We start from the raw sequence: 21,283 nt of genomic DNA, 5'->3' as shown, positions 1-21,283 counted from the left end.
AGGACTTACCGTGAAGCTATAATAAATATAATGATGGTGTGACAGTGGAGAGCCAGGCTGACCCATGAAATAGAATAGAATCCAGGGACAGACCCATACATTTATGGCTCCTTTTTTTTTTTATTTAAAGATTTTATTTATTTATTTGGCAGACAGAGATCACAAGCAGGTAGAGAGGCAGGCAGAGAGAGGAAGGGAAGCAGGCTCCCTGCTGAGCAGAGAGCCCTATTGGGGCGGGGGGCTTGATCCCAAGACCCTGGGATCATGACCTGAGCCAAGGGCAGAGGCTTCAACCCACTGGGCCACCCAGGCACCCCATTTATGGCTCTTGTTATGTATGACAAAGGTGGTATATCATAGGACAGTAGGGAGATGAGGGACTTAATAAATGAAGCTGACCCCACCAAAGTGGCCACAATGAACAAAACTCCCAATTCCAAGTACTGGTGGGAGAGGATGCGGAGCACCTAGAGTCCTCACACACTACAGACAGGAGTGTAAACAGGTACAATCGCTTCGGAAAACAAATTGGTATTATCTACTAAAGTGGAACTTTTATCTACTCCATGACTCAGCAATTTTGCTCTTAGGAACCTACACACCTAACAGAAACGTGCACACATGTTCACCGAAAGGCACCTGCAAGAAGGCTCCAACAGCATCACTGTAATAGCCCCACCAGTGGAATGTACAAGGAAATGGAGATGAACTACAGCTACAGGCATCAACATGGATAAACCTCACAAACATAATGTCAAAAAAAAAAAAAAAAAAGATACAAAAGAATACCATTTGTATCGGGATGTGATCAGGGTCAGAAACCACACTGTTTACTTCAACAGAGATAATTTAATACAAATAACTGTTAACTAAGTATAAAGTTTTAATTAAGTAACTAAAAGGGTAGAAAGGGAACTCAAGGGGCGAGTGGGTGGCTCAGTCAGTTGAGCATCTGACTCTTGATTTCAACTCAGGTCATGATCTCAGGGTCATAACATCAAGTCCGGCACTGGGCTTTGTGCTCAATGCAGAATCTGCTAAAGATTTTCTCTCCCTCTCCCCTTAACCCTTCCCACTTGTGTGTGTTCACTTTCTCGAAAACAAATAAATGAATCTTAAAAAAAAAGAGAGAGAGAGAGAGAGAAAAAGAGAGAGAATGCAAGAAATTTGAAAATCCACAGGTGGGATATTTTTCTGGGGAAGTACTAGAAATAAGCGAAAATGTAAATAGAGTAATTCATATCAAGAAAGTGAAACAAGGTCAGATGGCTGGCTCAGTTGCAAGAGCATGTGACTCTCAAGAATCCTGAGTTTGGGTCCCATGTGGAGTGTAGAGATTACTTTAAATAAATAAATAACTAAAAAGAAAAGAAAAAGAAAGAAAGCACAAATAAACAAAATATTTGCAAATAATATCTGATTAGAAACCTCTATATAAAGAACCCTCACAACTCAATAATAAAAAGATAACCAATTTAAAAATGGACAAAGAATAGGAACTGACATTTCTCCAAAGATAGGCAAACACAGATGTTCAACTCATTAGGCATTAAGGAAATTAATAAATAATAATAATAATAATAATTTTTAAAACCCAGAAAATAACAAGGTTGGGAAAGATGTAGAGAAATTAGAACCCTCACACACTATGGTTGGAAATGTAAAATGGTGCAGCCACCTCGGAAAAGAGTCCAGCAGTTCCTCAAAAGGCTAAACAGTTACCATATGACTCAGCAATTCTACTCCTAGGTAGACCCCCCCAGAAAATGAAAACATACATCCACGGAAAAAGTTCTACACAAATGCTCACAGCAGCATTATTCAAAAGAGCCAAAAAATATAGACACAACCCCAGTGTCCATCAACTCCTGAACAGAGAAGTAAACATGGCCTCTCCATGCACCAGAAGGTTATTCAGCACAGAAGAATGAAGTACTGACTCATGTTACAACATGGATACTCCTCAAAAACACGAGACTAGGGGCGCCTGGGTAGCTCAGTGGGTTAAGCCTCTGCCTTTGGATCGGGTTGTGGTCTTGGGGTCCTGGGACTGAGCCCTGGCTCTCTGCTAGGCGGAGAGCCTGCTTCCCCCTCTTTCTCTGCCTGCCTCTCTGCGTGCTTGTGATCTCTCTCTGTCCAATAAGTAAATCTTAAAAAAATAAATTTAAAAAAAAAAAAAAAAAAAAAACACTAGGCTAAGTCGAAGAAGTCCTTAACAAAAGACCACATATTGCATGATTCTATTTACAAGAAATGTCCCCAATGGGCCAATCTAGAAAGAATGAGGTATATCGGTGTTGGCTGACAGCTGGGGTAGGGAGGGCACAGATGGGGAGTGAAGCTGATTATGCTGATGGTTACATGACTCTTTAAATATGCAAAAATTAACTGAATTGAACACTTTAAATGGGTGCATTTCCAGAATGTAAATTATGTAACAATAAAGCTGTTAAAACAAATAGTAACTATTCAAAAATATCTTCCTAAACTCGTTTATGTAAACTCATTTTTTCTTTTTTAAAGGCTAGTATGCTGAAACTATTAGAACTTCCTATCTCTTCATTTCCTGTAAACTTTTTGTTTCCTTCTATTTATATATGCCCCATGAGGTCTGATAAACCAATCAAAACAAACCTTAAATTTATGACCTATTACAATCTAACTTATTATTTAACACACTACAAAGTAGGACAATATTTTAGACTCCTCCAGACATACTGCAGATGTTCAGCTTCAGTTCTACAACCACAGCCATGTGCCAAAATAAACCAAGAAACACCAAAACCCACTAGCCTCAATGGGCTGTTCTGCTTTTGATGCTTTCTTAATTCTCTCAATGTTTTCTTAATTGATTTAAGCTTGCAAATAGGCAAGCAAACTGTAAAAACAACAACAAGGAAACTAACAAATCAGAGTTGCCCACATTTCCCCCTGGAGAGAGAACAGATCCCCACTGCCCTGTTAAGAGATCAACAAACAGGCCATAAAACCAATTGCCAATCACTGCTGCCAGCAATGGGAAATAGTCTGGACAAGAACTAAAATCAAAATGGGGTCTGAAAACAAACAACAAAGAAAACAGGAAAGAAAGAGAGAGACAGAGACAGAGAGGTTGTATGGGGGAAGGGGGAGAAACAGAGTCAGTAAAGGTAGTTTTAATGACGGTTAAAACCCGTGAGGGGCGCCTGGGTGGCTCAGTTGGTTAAGTGTCCGCCTTTGGCTCAGGTCATGATCCCAGGGTTCTGGGATCAAGCCCCACATCGGGCTCCCTGCTCGATGGGCAGCCTGTGTCTCCCTCTCCACTGCCTGTGTTTTCTCTCTCTCTAATAAATAAATAAAGTCTCTTAAAAAAACAAAAACCTGTGAGACCTCCATTGCAGACAACAGTGTCATTGGCTCTGGGAAGTATGTCCCTGAGCCCCTGAGTATCCCAATGGAATGTCCTCCAAACTCAAGGCATAATGTTCAAGAAATGAGACATGATTCTAAAGCATTCTACAGAATGCCTAACCAGTACTCCTCAAAACTATCAAGTCATCAGAAACAAACTTACAAATCTACAAACAATTCAAGTATCTTTCACATGATAAATGGTTAAACAAAATGTAGTATATTCACCCAATGGAATGCTCTTCATTCGTAAGAAGGAACTGAGGGCCTACCAATATACACACAAGGTGGATGAGTCTCAATTACATTCTGCTAAAAGAAAGAGGCAAACTCAAAGGCTATATACTATATGATCCCATTTATATGATAGTCTGAATATAGCAAAACTTAGGACAGAAAATAGCTTAGTATCTGCCAGGGCCACAGGGTAGGAAGAGAGACTGAATAGGGGCATGACGGAATTCTGTGGGGTGACGAAACCATTCTGCATCATGACTGTGGTGGTGATTCCATAGTCATATATGTTTGTTAAGACTCATTTTTTTTTTCGGGGCGCCTGGGTGGCTCAGTGGTTAAGCCGCTGCCTTCGGCTTGGGTCATGATCCCAGGGTCCTGGGATCGAGCCCCGCATCGGGCTCTCTGCTCGGCCGGGAGCCTGCTTCCTCCTCTCTCTCTGCCTGCCTCTCTGCCTCTCTTGTGATCTCTGTCTGTCAAATGGGTAAATAAGATCTTTAAAAAAAAAAAAAAAAAAAAAAAAAGACTCATTTTTTTTTAAAAGGGTGAATTTTTACTGTATTAAAATGAATCAAGGAATTAATACCTAACTCATTCCAAGAAAAAGTTAGAGAATCAAATGGGCAAACAGGCAAAGCATTTGTAAATAGGAGATTCACAAAAGGGAAATTTCGACTAACAAGTACAACAGAATGACTTCACTGGTGTTCAGAAAGCAAATCAGAAACAGGCCACTTTATACTCATCAGATTGCCAAACATGAGAGGGAAAATACTGAACACTGGCAGAGATGGAGAGGAAGGGGGCTCCCCCTACGCTGGGTGGTGAGGACACGCTGGGACACTCCTGCAGGAGGGCAGGCACCAATCAGTACCTGGGAACAAGGAAATCCCTTAAGGCTCAGCAACTGCACTGAGAAATCTGTGCGAAGGCCCAGAAGGAGCAGGACAAGATGTTCCCTGAAGTAGCATGATGAGGGCAGGGCACTAGAGGGAACCACATGTCTGTAACAAAGAGAATGAATAAGTGAAATGTGACAGACAAATGCTGTGGCCTACTGGGCGGCTCTCAGATGTAATGAACTGAATGTTCACATAGATATTAAAAATGATGTGGGGGGGGACAGAATAAGAGCTGTAAAATGTAATTTTTTTTAAGGTTTTAAGTAATCTACACCCAACATGGGGCTTGAACTCACAACCCCCAAGATCAAGAGTCACATGTTCCACAGACAGAGCTAACTCGGCACCCCCTTAAATGTAACATTAAAATGTGCAGAGGACTTTAAAACCAGTGGAGGATTATCCAGCACTGTTCAAGGACCTAGAGAAAACATTTTAGAGTGGATCTGTATTGTGGGGGGTGAGGAGGCACAGGAAGGGAGACTAGAAAAACACCTGGGTAATGGCAGTGTGTCAAGATGGCTGTGGGTCATGATGGGGACTAGGGAGGAAAAGGAGGCAGTTGGGAAAAGAGAAACAGAGGGACACTTACAGAAGAGTCTCTGAAATTAACAGGCTCTTCCCAACAGATCAATCTCTCCTGGGACAGGCTTGCCATCAGTAGGAAGACAATAAATGGCTGAGGTTAACCTGACATTCAGAAGCACCCTTGGTCACCTTAAAACTGATGAGAAAATAAAGTCAAACAGAGGTTGGTTTGCCCAGAGTCTCAGTGCTGGAGTGTGGGGCGAGGTGGGGAGAAAGATCAGAGCCAGATCTGAGGCACCTTTGATGCCAGGTGACAGCGTCTGGTTTTCCATCCTTGCAGCCGCCCCCAGAGCACCAAGGAGTCTCTGAGGGGTCTGAAGCGCAAGGAAGCTTGACCAGATCTGCCCGAGAGAGAGCGATGTGGATGTAGGTAAGGAGACTCGGCAGGAGACTGGGTGCCCAGTACCAAGAAGTATCTATGCCAAGCCTCTTCAGGGAGTGTTGGGGGGCTCCACAGGGAAGAAAGCAATTCACCATGGAGCAAGGGAGGGAGAGTACAAGGACAAAACTCATCATTACTTGGTTAAATGTGATGTAGCAAACTGAATAACATGGGCAGGAAGGCTGGGAGACCTGTCCTGAGAGGTCAGAGCCAGCCTTCCTGAGGGGAAATTTAAGCTGAAACCAGGGAAAATAACTAAGGTTAAAAGAAAAACACACACACACAAAAACAAAAAGGGCACTTGGATGGCTCAGTTATTAAGCGACTACCTTCGGCTCAGGTCATGATCCCAGGGTCCTAGGATTGAACCTGGCATCGGGCTTGCTGTTTGGTGGGAAGCCTGCTTCTCCTTCTCCCACTCCCCCTGCTTGGGTTCCCTCTTTTACTGTCTGTCTTGCTATCAAATAAATAAAATCTTTCAAATAAGCAAACAAAGAGCACTCTGTGGACATGAACTTGGCACAAAGCGTAGTGGTGGAGCTGAGACTGGTAGAAGATGAGAAGGAGGCAAGCGTGAAGTGATGCCTTGACAGGCCTCTAGGACTCCGGGGAGTTTGGACAGGACTCTAAAGTGCTGTGGGAACCACTCGAAGATTTCCAGCAGGGACAGACTTCTGTGTTTACTGGGCACTTATTATAGGCTATGTACCTACCTCTATATTATACATGGGTAAGCAAGTTTCATTCCTCCCCCCATAAAGAGAGGTTGTTATTAACAAATTCACACCTAAGGAAACCGAGGCAGGAAAGGGTTAAATGACTTATTCAGGGCAAGGTCACACAACCAGTAAGAGAAAGACTCACACTCAATCATTATAGGATGTTGCTCAATAAAATGATGCCCCACATTTAATAAGCAATTACTACATGCCAGGCAATCTGATTTCAGGGCCCCTGCAAGTCCCATGCCATGGACCAAGAAAGGGATCTTTTTAAGAATTCCTTGGGCTGTAAGATTATACAGGAAAATCCCAAACCCTCTCTGGACCTTACGTGTCCCCACACATTAAATGGATCTTTAAGAAGTAAAGCTGGACTTGTACCAGGGAACATGACAGTTAATGGGGCCTTCCATACTCCAGCCATGGCCTAGAGAGGGGCAGTAGCCAGCCCACGGTCATCTCGCCAATTTAGACAAAACACTCAGAATGTCCAGCCTAGTCTGCTTTTCTGATGCCAGTGGCCTACTGAGGACCTCCAAGGTCCCTTCTATTCTAAGATGTGAGGATCCCGCCTCCAGGCACCACCAGCCCAGGCCCACAGAGCCCTCAAGAGCCTCTGGCTGGGTCTTGGGCACCTAGGTTCAACAAGACAGGAGATAGTAGCCAGAGGCAAGGACTCCTGTGGCAACCAAAAGGACATGACCTGGATGACCTTTCCACCCACCACACCCACTGAGCCACTTGGGCAGACCACTGGTCTCTATTTCCTCATCTGCCAAATAAAGGAGAACAGTAGAACCAGCTTCATTGTGAAGTTGGCAGTTACTTTACATAATCACCTAACATGGGACCTAACTCTACAAACCTGTAGAAATTACCAGTATCTCTCCCCTGGCTAGAAATTAACTTCTCAGAAGGGGTAAAGTAGACTGTCCCTGAAGCCTGATCCTGTCTTAATCCCTGGAATTCTTGCAGAAAGCCCACTATGTATAAAATCCTGTAGTGCGGGTTGTCGGGGTGGGGGGGGGGCATGCCAGGACCTTTTTATTGTTTTATTTTTATTTTTTATTTTTGAGAGGGAAATAAAGAGCCAGGGTGGGGGAAGGAGCAGAGGGAGGAGGAGGGGGAAAGAATCCAAAGCAAACTCCTGGCCTAGTGCAGAGCCTGACAAGGGGCTCACTCGATCTGAGATCACAACCTGAGCCAAAATCAAGAGTCAGATGCTTAAGCAACTGAGCTACCCAAGCACCCCTTATTAACTGTTTTAATGTTTGACTTATATACATTTTTTCCTCAGATTTATTTCAATGCATAAAAAAGGTCCTGGGGCACCTGGATGACACCTGGATGGCTCAGCTGGTGATGCGGCCAACTTGATTAGGCTAAGGTCATGATCTCATGGTGGTGAGACTGAGCACCTTGACAGGCCCTGCACTCAGCAGGGAGTCTGCTTCTGCTTTAAAATGAATTTTAAAATACACATACTGAACGTGCCCTGAAAGTGGTTTTATAGGAAAAAACACTTTGCTTATTTTTTTTAATTTATTTATTTGACAGAGAGAAAGATCACAAGTAGGCAGAGAGGCAGGCAGAGAAAGAGGGGGAAGCAGGCTCCCCACTGAGCAGAGAGCCCGATGCGAGGCTCGATCCCAGGACCGTGAGATCATGACCTGAGCCGAAGGCAGAGGGTTAACCCACTGAGCCAACCAGGCGCCCCAAAAAACACTTTGCTTATATGCACACAGTTCAGAGGACTCTAGTAGGAACTCAAAAGTTCTGGAATGGACAGAAGTCCCAAAAACTAAGAAAAAAAAATGACACCAATAGTGATACACTGTAAATAATAAAATATATTGCATTTGTTGGTAAATGAAACCCCATTCCATATGAACAGTGGTGTAAAAGAGGATATGAGCATGCATCCAAGGGAATAAATGAAAGCCACAATGCAAAAATATACTGAAGGAGCTGCTACCTGGTACCCGCGGTAGAAGTAAATACATCAGCAAAATCTGGTACAGTGCGGCAAAACCCATCCTTGCTGGGACGTTGCGTGTTGCCACCCATCCCACTAGGGGTCGCCCAAGGTCACCCTGAGAACTGGGGACAGAGTTCAATTTCCAGCCCAGTCTGCTTTCTGGGATGCCAGCTGCCTGTAAACCCGCCAAGTGCCTCCTTTACTAAGCTGCACAAGGGACCAGTGGCCCCAGACCTATTGAGCACTCAGGTGCTTAAAGGAAGGGATTTCGGCATGAAGTGCCCAAGAGCCATACTTCGCAGCATCTCCTTCCAAGCACAACACAGGCATACTTCATGGCAGCAGTGGAAAAAACGTGAAATGCTTTTTCAGGAAGGGGTAAAGGGGGCAAAGAGGGTATTATGACCATTTTATAAATGAGGAAATTGAGGCTCAAATGATTAAGCAACCTGCCCAGGGTCACACTGCTAGAGAATTTTAGAACCAGAATTCACACCCAGGTGCGTCAGGTCCTTGTCATGGTTTATAATTGCCCCCCACCCCCATCCCACCCCCAGCTGGGCCTGGGAGAAGAGAAAACAGGTTAAGGGGAGTATGTAGGAGGGATCATGAAGGGATGGCTACTTGCTCCCCTGGGTCCCTCTGTGCTTTCCTCAACTGGCCCAAGAAGGCTGTCTGCGTCCCCCATGAGCCTTGACACTTGAGGATGGGGTCGAGGCCTTTTCTTGGCTCCCCACACCAGCAGAATCCCAGAGCTTTGGGCTAAGTTTATTTACTCAGCCAGAGCCCCCCAACCACTCCAAAGGGCTCATCTTCAGTGCTCAAGGACCAAAATTCTTGCCTGTCTTGCTTCCCCTCCTCCCACAGGCCTCCTGGATTTCCTGGCCTCTCCTCAAACCCTTTCAGTTCTACACCCAGAACCCCACTCGGGTCCCTGCATTGTTCACTGCTCCCAGCCTGGCCTAGAACCCCTTTCTCAGGCCTCTGGACATCATGTGAACCACTGTGATAGTCTTTGGTTCACATTTTTTTAAATTGAGGTATAATTTATATATAGAAAAATGTACACATTTTAAGCGTATTGCTCTATGACCTGCCCTGCCCCAGCCTCTTAACCAGCCTTCCTGACTCTCCCTTACCCGCCTCTCATCCATCCTCCACAGGGCACTTTCAGGTTGCTCTTCCCAAGTATGTCTGACTACTTCACTGCCCTGGCCAAAACCCTCCAGCAGCTCCCTCTGCTCTAAGGATAGAGACACACAGAAACAGAATACAAACACTCCTTGCCTTTGTGAGAGAGAGAAATATAAAGTCAGATATAAATTCGCCCTTAAGAAAAGAATTCATTTCAGTTAAAGGGAAACTGTTAGGCACAAGGCACTTGGGCCTTAAAGGATTTGTTTATCCAGATGCTGAGCCGTAAAATGTCTCCATCTGGGATGACGAGAAAGTAAATTTATAACCCAGTAAACAAAGCATAGCTTAACTGCCTATGTAAGCTGCTGGTCAACTCTAATGTATGAGAAAATTTAACCACTTGTTGCATGTTTCCCGTTACTGCTGCTTAGTCTGCATCTCACTGTCTTTAATAAAATTTACCCACTTAAGTGAAAAATGAAATTAATGTTGTCAAACATGTGTCCATTCCCCTTTTTGGTCCAGCCCACCTCCCCAGCTGATCTACTTTTCATAGATTCCTTTCTCTTTCTTAGAGTTTTATGTGAAGAGATCACACAATATTCACAGTTCTGTATCCGGCTTCTCTCACTTGGCGTATTTGTGAGATTCACTCACATGACTACACGTATCTATAGATCTCTTTTGCTGGTCAGTAGTATTCCATCACACGAGTATAACACAGTTTCTTTTCCTTTCCCCAGCTAATGCCTATCCTTGCACTCACTGTTTCCCAAGCATTAGGCAGGGCACAGGATAAGCATTTTACAATTTATCTCTCAGGATAGACTTGTAAGGAGATAGTGCTATTACTCCCATTTCCCATATGGGAAGCTGGGCTCCAGGAGGGGAAGGGAAATGACCCAAGGTATACCTAAGTAGCGTCCACCAGGGCCAGGATACATCCTGGGCCAGGGCTTAAGGACTAGCTCCACCACTTGGTACAGACTCTCCTTGGGCCTCAGTGTGATGATTCACTCAGCATCACAGATCTCTGAGACTCTTCTAAAAAGTCCTGGCTTCAAATATTCTGCTCCTACAAATAATCATAATGTCCAGGAAATGCCAACAATTCACTCAATCACAGAAGCAGGTCAAGGCAATAAAACCAGCATGCGGAGCCAGGTGAAAGTTCTTGTACCTGACTGCTGGCCCCACACAACTCTTAGTCCGGACGCAAGTAGACAAAGTAGACCAAAGGAGACAGCACCCAACCCTGGAGAAGCCAAAGAAACAAAGACAACAAAAGCAGCCATTAAATAAATGGCTCTACAGACTGCAGAGGGAAAAATCTGGTTTTGCTTCAGAGAAGAAACGGGTGAGGGGAGAGGGAAGGAGGCCCTCAAAACAGAGAGAAGGGGAGACCAGAGCCCAGAGCAGGTGAGGGAAGGCTGGGTACTGCTGGGCCATGACAAATCCTCCAGTAGCCGGAGTCCTCTGTGTTTCCATAAACTACACCTTCCCTCTCACCCTCTAACTGTAAATGGCTTACTGGATATGTGTTAGTAAGGCTTGGTGAAGGGTGGGAAGGCTGACGGGAGAGACACTGAGAGAGGTGACAGGGAAAGTGACTGACATGTGGAGACTCTACAGGACCAGGGCATGCTTGTAGGCAAGCAGGCTCCAGGGCCCAAAATGGTGGTGAATGAGAACATCTAGCAAACTGCAGCGTCTTGAGAAGGGCTGGGGGGACTTCCCTGGAGTACAGACCAGAATTCCAGCTGGTCTTATCAAGACCCAGGTTCAGAAGATCTGGCTGGCAGAGCACACCTGAGTGAGTCTGGAGCCACTGAGAATACAGGAGCTGCAGGACCACCTGAGGACATACCTGGAGAGGTGGGGCAGTTGGTGTGAGGTGAAGTATATGGATTTAGGAGTCAGACTATCTGGGTTTAAAATACTAGAGGGGTGCCTCGGTAGGTTAAGCCTCTGCCTTTAGCTCAGGTCATGATCTCAGGGTCCTGGGATAGAACCCGTATCGGGCTCCCTGCAAGGAGCCCGCTTCCTCCTCCTCTCTCAGCGTACTTGTGATCTCTCTCTCTCTGTCAAATAAATAAAATAAAAAATCCTATTTATAAAAAATAAAATAAAATACTAGAGATAAAGAGAAACACTCTATAGTGACAAAAGGGTCAATCCATCTGAAAGATATTAAACACTTTAAACATATCTGTACCTGAGAACAGATGGCCAAAATATGAAGGCAAAAACGGACAGGAATGAAAGGAAAAAAAGACAATTCAACAGTCCACACTGCTCTTGTTTGTCCCCCAAAGCTCATTTCTGTCTCAGGGTCTCTGCTCTCGGTATGTCCTCTGTCTGCAACAGCCCTCTGAAGATCCACGCACAGCTGGAGTTTCCAGTTCACTCAAGATTCCAGTCAGTGCTTACCAACTTATCTATAGTAGCTCAACCCCTTACTTCCTATGCCAGTACTCCAATTTCTTTTTCTTCTGAGTACTTATCTCTGACATTATATGCTTACTGCCTACCTGCCTCCATTAGAATGCAATCGCCATGAGGGAAGGGCTTTGCCTAATATACTGTTTTCTACCTCTAGTGCCTAGATCAGGGCCTGGCACACAGCATGTGCTCAGAAGATATCTGCTGAAGTGGAAAAGAAAGTTCACTAATAGGACGCACAGACAAATAGACAAATGGGACTTCGTATTTGGTACAGGAATAAAGGCAACACCTCAAACCAAAGGGAAAAAGGTAGACTAGTTGACAGAGGTACTAGTGTTGGGCGGGGGGAGGTTAAGTTGAAACAGATTTATCGCAAGTATAAAACTTGTGATATACTTCCTTTTTCAAACTCCACTTTCAAAATGCAAAAACCCACAAGAAAAAGTAGAATGGAAGACAGGATGACCACAATGAAATTTTGGAGGCTGGAAAATAAATGGACAAGTACCATCAGACAGCAACACCAAGCCGGCAATGTGAAAAAATGACAGTCTAGCCTGATTTACATTAAAGAATCCTTAAAAGGCTCAGAAATTAGTGGTAGGAAGATTGGTAAAAGAGGGTTTAAAAAGCAGCTTACTGGGGTGCCTGGGTGGCTCTGTGGGTTAAAGCCTCTGCCTTCGGCTCGGATCATGATCCCAGGGTTCTGGGATCGCCACATTGGGCTCTCTGCTCAGCAGGGAACCTGCTTCCCCCTCTCTCTCTGTCTGCCTCTCTGCCTGCTTGTGATCTCTGTCAAATAAATTAATAAAATCTTTTTTAAAAAATAAATAAATAAAAAGCAGCTCACAGACTCCAATGAGCAGACTCTTAGATCCCCTCCCTCCACTACCCACCTTCCCCCCTCACGGGGGACAGACCCTGGCAGATCAGAAACATATTTTTAGGAGAAAGTAGAACAAGGTCCCTGGACAGGTGGACATGCGGCACAGGAGACAGAGACAGTGCCAGCAACAGAGGGTTTATACAAAAGTCCACACATATTAACCATTGAGGATGTCCAGAACCTTGGCCCTCTTGCTCCACTCAGCTCTTGGAACACTGCCAGAGAGGCACAGTGCTCACAGTACTAAATGGGGAGACTGACCCCTGGGTTTTCATGCCCCCACTCAATTCCGAGAACTCTCAGCAAAATGGGAAAAATGGATCCCTGTGAGGGCCTTTCATTAAGAAACTCCAGGCCATTAAGGAAGAGAGGAGATTCTAGAACTTTCTAGAGAAGTAAAAGTAGGTCATACACACAGAATCAGTATTCAGAATGACTCGGGACTTCCCAACTGCAATACTGAAAGCTGAGAGACAACACAGTAATGTCTTCAAAATCTGATGAAACTTCTGGGTATATACCCAAAATAATTGAAAATAGGGACTCAAATGGATATTTGTACACCATGTTCACAACAGCCAAAAGGTGGAAAGAACCCAAGCATCTGCTGATGGATGAATAGATAAACAAAATGTGGTCTATCCATACAAGAGGTAATTCCCAAAAAGAACAAGGAAGCTCTTCAAGTACAAAGAGAAAGGACTCATGAAAAAGAAGTGCATGAAGTATCATTGATTTAATGACCTCTTTAAAAGTTCTATTTCAGTGTCAAAATCAAGGTGAAGTGCAAGAAATTTCATTTTTCCAAAAGGCCAGAGGGGACAAATTATACCCAGATCTTCTGAAGGGATCAGGATTTATCCTTGCCAAAATATTCAACCTAAGGGTTGAAGGCAGATTCATATTTTGTGTGACCTGAAACTTACATAATTGGGGAGGGGCTAATAATGTAAAATATACAAAAATTGCAACGAATGTGAATATTTCTTCAAAAATGAGAAAAAAATATTATAACAAATTACGTCTTAAAAACAGGTATCTCGAACATCACAAAATCCAGAAAAATAACATTTTCTTTTTAATTGCCTGCAACACTTCTGTAAGCCTTTTTTCCTACTTTTAGGGCCATATTTTCTGATAGTTTTTCATATGAGAAGGATTTTGTAATATCCTTCTATAGAGAGAAGATAAGGATGACTCAGTCTTCTAACACGTACATTTATAACAGTACACATTGCATTAGCGAGTAACTTCTTGGCAGAAGAAAACTTCCACTTTTACTAAGTGTTGGTAAGAATTGAGTCCTTTGCTTCTATTTTTACAGTCTTTATGATCGAAAGAATCTTCCATAGATCAGCTTCTGACTCTAGAAACTTCAAACCTTGTTTATCTTCCTTAACGCACCTCTGGCACAGGTGCTGTAGGACACCTGTCCATGGTGATATTACCTCTGTTCCTGCGCCCTCTCCTACACCAAGACACACTCAAATCATTAGTGGAAGTGACCACAAACCACATAAATAAACAAAACCAAACTGAATGTATTCTAACCCAACCATTAGCCAGATCCAAAAAATGTCCAGGACCAACATGAGGTCACTTAACAGGAGAATAGTGAGGAGGGAAGTCATGCTATAATGGAAAAAAAAAAAATTTTTAAGACTTTTATTTACTTATTTGAGGGAGAGAGAGTGAGCAAGTGAGAGAGAACAAGCTGGGGGCGGGGAGCAGAAGGAAAGGGAGAAGCATACTCTCCCCTGCTGAGCAGGGAGCCCCATGTGAGGCTTGACCCTGGGACCAGGATCATGACCTAAGCTGAAGGCAGACACTTAAACGAATGAGTCACCCAAGTGCTCCTACGATGAAAATTTCTTAATTTTGTACATTTCATAGAAACATATGACCTTTTACAGGGCCTTGGAAGAGAGAAGAATGAGGGTCCTTAAAGCAAAAAGTCATTAGTTTCATGGAGAGAATGTCTCATCACAGAAATTCAAAGGCTTTCCTTTCCTGGCGGAAATCTGTCTTTTCATCCACCTAAGTAGTAGTCTCAAGATACTCTCTCCGTGAGACATACCAGGAAACACAGCTTTAAGAACTCACTGGCTTGGAAAAGGTGACATCACACATCCAAGGATATGCAAAAGATGGTAAGAAATGGTATGTCATTCAGAAAAAAAAGTTATTGGGATGCTTAGCCTCACACTGTAAACCAAAATCAAGTCCAGATGTAATAAAGAGTTAAATGTTAAAAATTAGGCCTTATAGGAACAAAATCAAAAAGTGTAAGTAAATATCCTTCGATTGCTTGTATTCTTTCCTAACCCAAAAGCAAGCTATTTGGGCAATGGCACAAGACTGATATTTAACCAAGTGAAAAGTTTAAACATAAACAAACAAAACAGGAGCCTGGCCAGCTCTGTTGGAAAAGTGTGCGACTCTTGATCTGGGGGTGGTGAGTTTGAGCCTCGCATGGGCAAAATAAGTCAGTCAGAGAAAGATAAGTATCATATGATTTCATTCATACGTGGAAATTAAGAAACAAAACAGAGGATCATAGGGGAAAGGGAGAGAAAAATAAAATAAAATCAGAGAGGGAGACAAATCATAAGAGACTCTTAACTATAGGAAACAAACTGAGGGTTGCTGGAGGGAAGGGGGAGGTAGAAGATGGGGAGTGATGGGCATGGAGGGCACATCACATAATGAACACTGGGTATTATATGCAACTGATAGATTACTGAACTCTACCTCTGAAACTAATCATACACTCTATTTAATTAATTGAATAAAATAAAATTTAAAAAATAAAAATGAATAAAAATAATAAAACAAAAATAGCCAGCTTAGAAAAAAAGTAAGGCGAACAATAATCTTGAGGGAAAAAACCTACCTGCAATAAATATAATAAACAAGGGTTAGGCATCCTTCATACTGAAAAGTGCTTACAACTCAGAAAGAAACTCAAGATTTCAAAAAATGTGCAGATAATTCACAGGTGACAAATGCCCAATAGTTACAAAATGTTAAAATATTCAACCTCGGGGCACCTGGGTGGCTCAGTGGGTTTGGCCGCTGCCTTCGGCTCAGGTCATGATCTCGCATCCCGGGATCAAGTCCCGCATCAGGCTCTCTGCTCAGCAGGGAGCCTGCTTCCTCCTCTCTCTCTCTCTGCCCGCCTCTCTGCCTACTTGTGATCTCTCTCTCTGTCAAATAAATAAATAAATAAATCTTTAAAAAAAAAAAGATATTCACCTCAACAATAGTTAAAAAAAAAAAAAAATGCAGATTAAAAGAACCAAAGGCTACTCTTCAGCCATCAAAGAAGATTTCCACAAAATTGCTAAGTCTTCCTGCAGCTGAGCACGAGGGTAAGCGAGCACTCAAACACCGCAAACACTGCCATGGAGAGTGCTTTGGGTTTATGCCCTAAAAATATCCATTCTTGCTCTTTGTCCCAGTAATTCCATTTCAGAGAATCTATTTCAGGAAATTCTCAAAATTGCAAAGATATTTACATAGGAAATGTTAATTGCAGCCCTGCTGAAATGGGGGGGGGTTGGGGGATGTAAATTAGAAGGAGGAGAGAAAACACCTCTCAGGATGTGTGTATGTATTTGCACGTGGACAAAGGTGAGAAAGGCTACATACCTCTTAGCACTGTCAGTGCTAGAAGGTGGGAATGGGTGTTGCGGGGGGTGTTGCTCATTTTGTCCCTACACACTTCCTGCATTGTTTACCTTACCCTAATTAACACAGTACATTGCTTTTGGAATTAAAAAACATACCACAGGGGCGCCTGGGTGGCTCAGTTGGTTAAGCATCCAACTCTTGGTTTCGGCTCAAATCATGATCTCCAGATGGTGAGACCAAACCCTTCATGGAGCCCCTCATCAGGCTCTGCACTCAGTGGGGAGTCTGCTTGAGATTCTCTCTCCCTCTGCTTCTCTCTGCCACCCCTGCACTCATGCTAGCTCACTTGCACTCTCTCTCTCAAATAAATCAATCTTAAAAAAAAAAAAAAAAACTCCAGGAGAAGGAAATACCCACATATAAAAAAGATTAAACTATGCCAAATGGATCTGATCCCCATCTACCCTATCACACAGACCCTCAAAAAGAAATGAGAAAAAATACAGTTAGTAAGTCTCCGAAGCCAACTCTGCCTGGCTGACTTCTGTAGCCATGATTGGAGGTGCCAAACCCAGTGGCTCACAGGTAGAGGAGCAGACTACCAAAAAATCAAAAGTGATTTTCTTAATCCCCAATTTAAAAGCACAACACTCACTACTTTATCTTTGTCTAGAAGCTAGAGGGCATCAAGGCAAGAGACTGTGGTGTCCCTACACGCAGGTCACTGCCACATCCCTGCCACACCAACACCCAAGTTAAAATGCTACAACCTGGGGGGCGCCTGGGTGGCTCAGTGGGTTAAGCCGCTGCCTTCGGCTCGGGTCATGATCTCAGGGTCCTGGGATCGAGTCCCGCATCGGGCTTTCTGCTCAGCAGGGAGCCTGCTTCCTCCTCTCTCTCTGCCTGCCTCTCTGCCTACTTGTGATCTCTCTCTGTCAAATAAATAAATAAAATCTTTAAAAAAAAAAAAAAAAAAAAAAAAAAATGCTACAACCTGGACCCATCTGAAATACCCCTTTGTTTGCACAGGAAGAAAATCAGATAATGATGCATGGCCAGAATAAAGATTAGCCTGGCCTGTTAGGAAAGTCATGCGGACATACACAACTTTCAGATAATAGTCCATAGCACTTAAACCAGCAAAGATAAAAATTTAAAAAGCTGTGGGAAAAGAAGCATTTATATATATAAGCTTATATATATAAATGCTTTTTTATATATATGCTTGTTTATACATACAATATATATGTAGATATGTGTAGATATATATAATATATATTATATATGACTCCCCACTTACATATGTATATATACATATATATATATACACACACATAAAGTAGTGTGTGTGTGTGTGTGTGTGGCAGTCGGTATGGCATTGGTATGGCAGTCGGTATGGCATCTGCCTTTGGCTCAGGTCATAATCCTAGGGTCCTGGGACACAACCCCACATCAAGGCCCACATCAGGCTCCCTGCTTAGCAGGGAGTCTGCTTTTCCTCTGTGTCACTTGTGCGAGATCTTTCTCTCTCTCTCAAATAAATTTAACTGACTCAGCCACCAAGGCACCCTGGCTTAAATGTTTCTGAAAGCAGTATATATACACACATATGTAAGAGCTTGTTTGCCTACAGCTTTCCAACAGGCCCTAAAAGAAATCATTTAGGGGCACCTGGGTGGCTCAGGTCGTGATCCCAGGATTCAGGGATGGGCCCTCCATCAGGCTCCCTGCTCAGCAGGGCGTCTGTTTCTCCCTCAGCTGCCCGTGGCCCTCACCAAATCTGGATGTTTCCAGAGATGAGAAAAGGAAGGCTCAAAGGGTTTGTATAAGGGCGCCGTGGTGACTCAAACAGTTAAATGGCTGTCTTCAGCTTAGGTCATGGTCCCTGTGTAGTGGGATCAAGTCCCCCATCAGGCTCCCTTCTCAGTGGGGAGCCTGCTTCTCCCTCTACTCCCAGCTGGTGCTCTCTGTCACTATCTCTGTCTCTCAAATAAATAAAATCTTTTAAAAGGGGGGGAGGCACCTGAGTGGCTCAGTTGGTTAAGCTTCTGCCTTCGGCAGGTTGTGATCTCAGGGTTCTGGGATCCAGTCCAGCAATAGGCTCCTTGCTCAGTGGGAGCCTGCTTCTCTCTCTGCCTGCCAGCTCCCCCTGCTTGCGCCCTCTATGACAAAGAAATTAAAAATCTTAAAAAAAAAAAGGGGGTGGGGGAATGAAGGGGTTGAATGATTTGCCTACATCACCTGGCTAGTAGCTCCAAATCCCAAACCCTATACCCCTTCCATCAGCTGGCACTGTTGCCCGAAACATTCCTGATAGCCCAGGCAGTGGGTTCCCCAGCTTCAAGCACACAGCCTGTCAAACACTAAGCACTCAAAAATTCGATGAGAATTTTTGGAGAGAAAAGGAGAAAGCTAAGCAAATTGTGAATGATCAACAGAATACGACAAATCTTTTCAAAAGGAAGATGTTGATAAGCTGAAAATCCACATTAGATGATAATGCTGAACCTCACAGAAGAGAACCACAAACCTCCTCAACCTCAGAGACAGGTCTCCTTCAATTTGGCCTCAATTACTGAACTGCCTCACCTGACCACTCTGCTTCCAATCACTTCCCATCTCTCCTCAGTAGGTCTCAGGAACCTGCAAGGCTCCCTACTGCCCACAAGGCAAAATCCAAATTCCATACCCTGGCCTTCAAGGCCCTACCAGCTGACTGATTCCGCTATTTCCTGAATTACTCACTGACCCTGGACTTTTCTGGACTCTTCCCCTTCACCCCACAGAACCCCATTTCCTTTATGTTGCCAAACCTAGCCTTGGCTCCAACTGGCTCCAGGTAAATATTGGTCCCTTACCCTACTTGAAGCATCAAACCCAGGTAAAAAAAGGCAGTGGCTTTTCTTTTTTTTCTTTAATGAAAGTGGATTTACATGACATTTCTTTTTACCTACATGGTAACCAAATTCACCAGGAACAGGCACAATGAACAGGGAGACCCATCGGTAGCAGCATTTTATTTGGGTTTTCCAGTACAGAAGCAGGAGTTGCCTTATGCAACCTATTCAGTCCCTTTTCTGGCCTGAGAGGGTCTTGTTTCTGGGCCTTTTCCTAAAATGGCCTACAGGAAGCAACCAGGTGAGTCTAGGGGCTGACACCACACCTATCGGTGGTCCTTCCCATCCAGACCCCACCCCAGATCTGTCCCAGGAGTCAGGACCCCAGCTTCATTATCAGGCAAGTCCCTTCCCCTACGGACCCAGTTTTTTTCATATGTGAAAAGTGGAGAAGTGAATAGCAAACCTGGAGAGAAAAAGGCTGTAAGAATAACTTCCCAATTATTAAAGGCTTTCCCATAAAAGTACCAAGGATATCCGAAACTCTTTTCTGCTGGGACACTGCAAATTGTCACAAGGCATACACCTTGGCTCTCCCCTAAGTTAGTGTGCACAGACTTACCCCATTACAACATCCTGCTGTACAGAGGTACCAGAGGTGCTGTAAGAAGTCAGCTCCTGGTCAGGGGTATGTAGTAGTCTGCAATCTTCCACCAGAAGGAACAGTGCTGCAAAGAACAATCTTGTATAAGTGTTTATCATTGTTCTGCAATTATTTCTCATGATAGATTCCTGGAAGTGGATTACTGGCTTGAGAGAATGCGTGCATTTTACATTCTGATACTTACTAGTTGAAAAACTTTATGGGGTAATTCTCAGAGTCCACTAGTATTTAGGCTTTACCTGGGGAAATCTGCTTACAAAGAGCAATCCTGATACACTCCCAGCCTCCTTTTACATCCAGCCCTACCCCTCCCCCTCCAGGAAGTCTGGGGAGGGGCTCCTGAAGCTGCTTTGTTATCCAGCTCCCAGGTGGCCCAGCTGTGGGAGAAAGAACTAGTGCCTTCTATTTGCTCCCAGGTGGCCCAGCTGTGGGAGGAAGAACTAGTGCCTTCTATTTGCCCCTAGCACAAACCTTGGGAAGTCCTGGCCTGGCAGGGGTCGGGGGCGGGGGTGTACAAAACTTGCAGGGAGGTCTCTGGGCCATAGCCCAGCTCCCTAGTGACTTCCCCCAAATAGCCAAGTCTGGCTCTCATGCACCACAATGCCTGGCATTGAGTGTTGGGGACAGTCATAGCTCCAGGCTCACCTGGATGCACCCCTTTCCCCTTCCAGACCTCTCCCTCCTGAAGGTCCCTGCCCCACATACATCTTTGAGCCTAGTGACCAGGACCCAGTAATTTTACCTTTACCTAAGATTCCCCAAGCCTCTCTTCTCTAATGCAGGAGCACCACTTCCCCCAAGAAATCATTTCCGGCCTCCACACTGGGCCTCAGTCTCCGTATCTTGACATGGTGGGTAGTGGCACTGGCATTCTGGGTGCTGCTGTAGTGTGGAGGAGAGTAGTGTGGCTAACTAGGTTTCTGGGCTTTTGCAGGGAAATCTGGCTTCAATTGGGAGCCCAGGTGCACCTACACGATCATTTAATCATCATTCTGATGGGCTTAAGGCCTGTTTGGAAAGAACTCAATTTTTATTTTCAGATTTCTCCAAGGCCGAAGGGCCATTAGGGCCAAAAGCCATTTCAAAGCTGCTCAAGGGTCCTAGATATCTAGGACCAGATGAGGAACCAGAGGCCCAGAAAAGGCCTTGCCGGGCTCTAGGCTGTGTGCTGCTGCGCTCTGAGGAGCACCAAGTTCTGGTAGGAAAGCGGAGCGGGGTTGGACACCAGGTGTTTCACACTGCGGTACGGAGCCAAGCGCAGGGACGAGAGTCCTGGCACGGCTGGAGAAGACACATCCTGGAGCTGGGTGTGGTGAGGTAAGCCCAGAAAAGACACACGGGCGAGGGGCGCTGGGCCCGTCTGGTCAGGTGGTCGGCCTCGGTGGGGTAAGGGCTGGGCTCCGCCGGCGGACCCACCTGGGTCCAACGACACTGGCTGACTGTGGGGGCAGAAGCCAAATCCAGAGCCTCTGCAGCTCGTGGGGA

General features: G+C 44.5%; 1 long non-coding RNA gene across 3 annotated transcripts in view; it reads right to left on the bottom strand.

Moving 5' to 3' along the window:
* LOC131807735 (uncharacterized) overlaps positions 1 to 21,283 on the bottom strand; it is an 84,605-nt gene that overhangs the window by 62,768 nt on the left and 554 nt on the right. Inside the window, exons 2-4 of one of the 3 annotated variants that reach the window (XR_009344586.1) lie at positions 19,749 to 19,862; positions 5,119 to 5,176; positions 700 to 4,498 (exon numbers count right to left, since the gene is read on the bottom strand). This is a non-coding gene — a long non-coding RNA (uncharacterized LOC131807735). Of the gene's footprint in view, positions 1 to 699; positions 4,629 to 5,118; positions 5,177 to 19,748; positions 19,863 to 21,283 lie in introns of those variants that run through there. The other 2 variants (XR_009344585.1, XR_009344587.1) reach the window with 2 other exon arrangements.

Source organism: Mustela lutreola, chromosome 9 (genome assembly GCF_030435805.1).
Source record: "Mustela lutreola isolate mMusLut2 chromosome 9, mMusLut2.pri, whole genome shotgun sequence".
In the NCBI taxonomy this organism is placed as follows: Eukaryota; Metazoa; Chordata; class Mammalia; order Carnivora; family Mustelidae; genus Mustela; species Mustela lutreola.
The sequence above is the reverse complement of the archived record's forward strand: the minus strand, read 5'-3'. Positions and strand labels throughout refer to the sequence as shown.